Source organism: Sapajus apella, unplaced genomic scaffold (genome assembly GCF_009761245.1).
Source record: "Sapajus apella isolate SASKATOON/1434 unplaced genomic scaffold, GSC_monkey_1.0 scaffold302, whole genome shotgun sequence".
Classification (NCBI taxonomy): domain Eukaryota; kingdom Metazoa; phylum Chordata; class Mammalia; order Primates; family Cebidae; genus Sapajus; species Sapajus apella.
The window spans coordinates 27,315-33,540 of record NW_022437242.1 but is presented as its reverse complement, the minus strand read 5'-3'; positions in this window follow the sequence as shown (position 1 = coordinate 33,540).

Below are 6,226 nucleotides of genomic sequence, written 5' to 3'. Positions count from 1 at the left end.
AACTTGGCATAGTGAGGAATTACGCTAGGGCGCACGACAGCTGACTGTACAATATACCTACTCCAACACTGGGTTATGCAACCATTAAGACTATCTAACAACAATAGACAGTGTTTGGGATTTCTATACACTTTCACGCTTTCATGTGCACCCAGAGATGCTAGGTCTCCCTGGCATAGTAACAAATCACACCAGGGCATTATGATGATTCCAGTGCAGTAGAACATAGCACCATCTTTTCCTCCACTCCTGAGTTCACAATAGTCTGCTCCATTAAGGAGACAAGAACATAAAATGCTCACCACTGCATCATCTCTGAGGATAGGAATATACAACTAACCTTCACATTCAGCTGTGGTAGAGGATGAAGGGACTTATTTATGAAAAGTGCAGTGGTGATGAAATTTGTTTTTAGAACGTTAATCTTTGTGTTATGCGTTGCACATGTTTTCTGGGGGAAAGCACACACACTCTCAAAGACATCCACAATCACTCCATGGAAACTCTCTCCCTTATACCACCTGACCCTGATGAACACCATCCTATTCTATCTAAATGATACTGCTGCTTCCAGAAACTAGAGGAGATCATCTCAAGTTCTTTAATGGACTCTCCATCTTTTTTACACCAAACTGCTCAAACCTCATTTCTAGCAGGAAGTTCCAACCAGATTTGTTTTCCAGCAAATGTAGACTAGAAAGTACTACCTTTGTCAACACTAAGATCTTAAGATTTTTCCTTAGCAAAGGGGTGATCCCAGAATACATACTGTCATCCAGCAAAGTTGAGTGTCCCTGCATTTAGGAAAAAAGCAAAAACAAAACACTATGAGGGTCAGGCATGCTGTGTCTTGTGTGCACAGGTTTTGTCTTCACTTGGGGACATTACAAAACCAGGTGGGAAATACTGGTACAGGCAATAGCCCCAATGCCTAAAAGATGTTTGTGGAAAGGCACAATGTTTTTGTCCATGATGTCATGATGTTTCCACTTTATTTTCATGCAAATTCACTTTTTTTTAAAAAAAGTATTTTTCCTGAAAAATGCTTCCTCCCACACAGTTTGTAAAGAGCTGTCAATTTATGGATGCCATCTTGAATCAGTACTTAGTTCGAAAAAAACTCACTTTGCATTATCCCACCAAGAAAGGGTCATCTATAATGTACAGTATAAGGTTTCCATATTCTAATTAAGATGAACAACAAAACACCCTTTTCAAAGAAAGAAGACTTTACCTTGTGAACAGCTACAACTTGCTCTGACGAATTTATCCCAGGAAGGGTTAGTGCTGGAACAAATTCTGCATCTAGAAAATAGAGTAACAATCAACACATTGGTTCCACTGAAGGAGCCACTCTGGTGGCCTTGGGTGTTGTGAAGAGGGTGCTGGCCTCTGTGGGGAAGCTGGGTTAACAGCACAGGCTGAGCTGCTGCTGGCCCATCCTGCTTGGTGGTAAAGGCAGGCAAATGGGTTCATGAGAAGAGCCATAGAACAATGAGGTCTTGGTCCTCTAGCTAAAGCAAGCTCCTCAATGTGAGATAGCCCATCTCAAGTAGGGTGCACCACACAGGGCAGGCCGTGCTTCCCTGCAGCATTTCAGGGCTCCTCCTTCCTAAACTGACCTGAGCTAACTTGCCCTCCCTTCGTGATCCCCTCGAGGTCATTTCCTCCACAGGATCCACATGTGTTACTGCTGTGTCCCTCTTAGATCATTTTGTACTAGATAAAAAGCAACCTTTATTCAAAGAGGAGACTTAATTCCAGCCAAAATATTCTATGTATTCACTAACCTTTTGTTTTAAAGAAGACTAGATCAAGACTTGAAAATACTCAATTATCCTACCATGCTCTTGCTGGCACTGACTCCAGCACTGGGACAGCGCATCATGGGGGGCAGCAGGTGGGGGTTCTGACCCTCTCCAACCCAGCTGTGCAGAAGATTCCAGCACAGATGAGTACCAGGATAACACCCAAGTTTTCCCTTCAATTCTTTTTTGAGATGGAATCTTGCTTTGTCACCTTGGCTGGAGTCCACTGTTGTGATCTTGGCTCCCTGCAACCTCCGCCTCCCTGCAACTTCTGCCTCCCTGAATCATTGGGACTACAGGCACATGCCACCACACATGGCTACTGTTTGTATTTTTAGAGGCTGGGTTTCACCATATTGGCCAGGCTGGTCTTGAACTCCTGACCTCGTGATCCACCCGCCTCAGCCTCCCAAAGTGCTAGGATTACAGGCATGAGCCTCTGTGCCTGGACTTTCCTTCAGTTACTTGGTGCTGTGTCTTGGATGTGTGTGCTGAACTGCACCATATGTAAGGCTTGTGGTGATTATCTCATTAAATATAAAATAATATGTCTGACCATTTTCTGCTTTTGACCAGGAGCTGAGAAAATAATCCAGCACTGCAGCCAAAATCCTGACCTCTCAATGTCTGTTTCCCACTTCTGACCACACCAAAGTCCACTGTAAAATGTACCTATTCCTACACTGAGTTATGTGATGTTTGGGACAATCCTATAAGAGAGACAGTGTTTGGGATTTCTAAAAGCTATCAACCTTACATATGCACACCTAGGTGCCAAAACTCTCTCACATAATGACAAATTGTACCAAAACTATGTGATTACTTCGGATTAGTAGCCCATGGCATCAACCTTCCACCCACTCCTGAGTTCACCTCTGCCTCTTCCACTGAAGAGATAAAGAGCTTGGCAATCTCATCTCTGCACTATCTCCATCTGATTACTGGAGATACTAAACTTACCTTGAGCTACAGATGTGGTGGAGGATAACTGGGCTGATTTACATAAGGTGTGCAGTGGTGATAAAATTTTTGTTTACAACATTCACCTTTTTGTTGAGCTGTGCACATGGAAACATGCTTTCTGGAGAAATGTACACACACTCCCAAAGACATTCACAATCACTATACAGAGACTCTCACCTTATTAACCCCCACCTTGAGGCATCCCATTCTATTTCGTAAAAATGACACTACAGCTAACAGGATCTATGGAAGGGAGCAACCACTCATCAGTACACTCTTAATTTCTGCCCAAACCTTGTTTTCCAAAAGGAAGCTCCAATGACAGTGCCTCTCCAGAAAAAGCAGGCAAGAAAGTGTCAACTTTCTCAACACTAAGATTTTTCCTAAGCAAAATGGTGATCCCAGAATACGTACTGCTCCACTGTGCAAGTGAGGATGACTCTTCCTGCATTAAGAGAAAGAAAAACACTGAGGGTAAGATCATGCTGTGTCCTGTATATACAGGTCTTTTTCCTAACTGTTCCTAACAGGCACTATTAGAAAACCAGATGGAAAATTGTGGTGGAGGCTACAGCCCCAAACATAAAGCCTAGAGAACACTTGTAGAAAGGCACCAGCTTTTGGGGCAGGATATTAAAGTTTATTTTGGTTGTAAATTCATAATTTTCAAGAAAGATTTTCTCCTGAGGAAAATGCTTGCTGACACAGTTCATATTAATTCTCATTTTACATTTTCCTACCTAGAAATTCACTAAGTCATCTATAATGTACATGATCTCATATCTATCTTTAAGTAAAATAAAAAGAAACATAGGAAAATAAAATTCCCCCTTTCAGACAAAGGAAGAACTTACTGTGGTAAGCGAGAGGGATCCCGGAAAGAGTTCTATATAGGGAAATGCTGCTGCAGGGTACTCTTGTTGATCTAGGAGACATAGGGCAAGTGTCACCACATGGATTCTACTGAGGAAATCCCTTGGGTTGCATTGGGTGGTGTGGACAGGAGGCTGGCTTATGAAGAAGGTGAGTTACAGCAGATGGAGCTGTAGACCCCTCCTCCTCATCTCACTCTGTTGCTCAGGCTGGACTGCAGTGGCATGACCTAGGCTCACTGCAACCTCCATTTCCCAGGATCAAGTGATTCTCCTGCCACAGTCTCCTAACTGGCTGAGATTACTGACACCCACCACCACATGCAGTTAATTTTCGTGTTTTCAGTAGAGACAATGTTTCACCATGATAGCCAGGATGGTCTAAAACACCTGACCTCAAGTAATTAACCCACCTCAGCCTACCAAAGTGCTAGGATTATAGGCACAAGCCACCACACCCAGCCTGTTCTCTGCTTTTAAACAGGAGCTGGGAAATAACCCAATCACAGCAGCAAAAGCTTGTAACCTCTCCATGTGTGTTTCACATTTCTAACCACAGAAAAGTCCACTGTGAAATTTACCTATTCTAATCCTGGGTTATGTGACCATTAAGACCATCCCATAGATGGAGATCCAAGATGGCCGTTTAGGAACAGCTCAGGATTGCAGCTCCCAGTGAAAGTGCAGAGCGTGAGTGGACGCCTCATTTTTATTGACAAGGACTAGGAAATTCCCAGGTGGAGGAGCTCTACAGGTCACCAGCACGGTTGTTTTGGCCAGCGTGGCTGTGCTGGCCGGCGTCGCTGCTTTGCCCCGCGCGGCTGCTTTCTCAGCGCCCCGGAGCAGCGGTTCTCCGTACAAAATACACCGGTCTGGATGCCCTTTTGGTTGGCAACTGGAGCCACGGGAAGTTGCCCATTCGTCTGTTTAAAAAGGGGACTGAGCAGGGAACCAGGACAGTAGATTCCAGGGCAAAAAAAAAAAAAAAGGCGCCACAAACCTCAGTGCCACTGTTTAAGCCAGCGCATTGAGTGGCCACAGGGGAAAACAAACAGACCCTGGCACCTCTTCAACTGGCGACAGGAACACCAACTTAAAAAAGGCTCTGAGGTAGGGAGCTAGGCGATCAAGCTCGGCTGGTCCACCCCCACAAAAGAACACCAACCAGAAACTCTGGATTGAGAGTTTTGCAGCAAGCGCAGCTGAACCTGGGATGGTCCAGCCCTGTGGGGGAGGGGCATCCGCCATTACTGAGGCAGCCCGCCACAATGGAGGTAGTCGGCCAATGCTGAGGCAGCCCGCCGTTGCCAAGGCAACCTGCCATTGCTGAGGCAGCCCGCCATTGCCAAGGCAACCTGCCATTGCAGAGGCAGCCTGCCATTGCCGAGGCAACCGACCACAGCAGAGAGACTTCGCCTCAACAGAGGCGGGCCACCATAGCCAAAGCAGTTCTATCTACACCCACATAAACAAGACTGCAGGGAAGTTCACTCGGCAGCTGGGCAGAGCCCACACCAGCTCAGCAAAACCTCTACAGGCCGACAGTGACTAGGCTGCCTCCTTGCTGGGCAGGGCAGCTCTGAAGGAAAAAAAAAAAAGACGGCAGCAGCATATCAAAAACTCATAAATAAAGCCCTAAATCCCTGGGACAGAGCACCTGGGAACAAAAAGCAGTTTATGAGTTCTGCAGCAGCAGACATAAACGTACCCACCCAGCAGCTCTGAATGAACAACAGAGCTCACAGCTCACCATTTGAGCTCCTATAAAGAAGAGACCATCTCCTGAAGCAGCTCCCTGACCCCTATATATCCAAAGAGCCACCTCATAAAGGAGAGATCAGATTGACACTAGGCGGGTATCCTTCTGGGACAAATATAGCAGAAGAAGAAAACTGGGAACAACCCTTGCTGTTCAACAGCTGCTGCAGGTGAACCCCAGGCAAGCAGGGCCTGGACTGAACCTCAGCATACCTACAGCAGAGGGGCCAGACTGTCAGAAGGAAAACCAAGAAACAGAAATAACCTCACCATCAATAAACAGAACGTCAATATGAAAGATTTGAGACCAAATCTGAAAGCCAGCAACTACAAAGTCGACAGGTGGATAAATCCTTCAAGATGGGAAGAAACCAGCACAAAAAGGATGAAAACACCCGAAAACAGAACAACTCTCCTCCTACAAGGGATCACAACTCCTCACCAGTAAGGGAACACGGTTGGAGGGAGAACGAGTGTGATGAAATGACAGAATCAGACTTCAGAAGGTGGGTAGTAAGAAACTTCTGTGAACTTAAAGAACATGTTCTAACCAAATGCAAAGAAACTAAGAACGTTGAAAAAAGATTTGACGAAATGCTAACGAGAATGGACAAAACAGAAAGGAATATAAGTGAATTGATGGAGCTGAAAAACGCAACACGAGAACTTCGCGAAGCATGCACAAGTATCAACAGCCAAATTGACCAAGCAGAAGAAAGGATATCACAGGTAGAAGATCAACTTGATGAAATAAAACAGGAAGGCAAGACTGGAGAAAAAAGGGTAAAAGGAATGAACAAAATCTCCAAGAAATGTGGGACTATA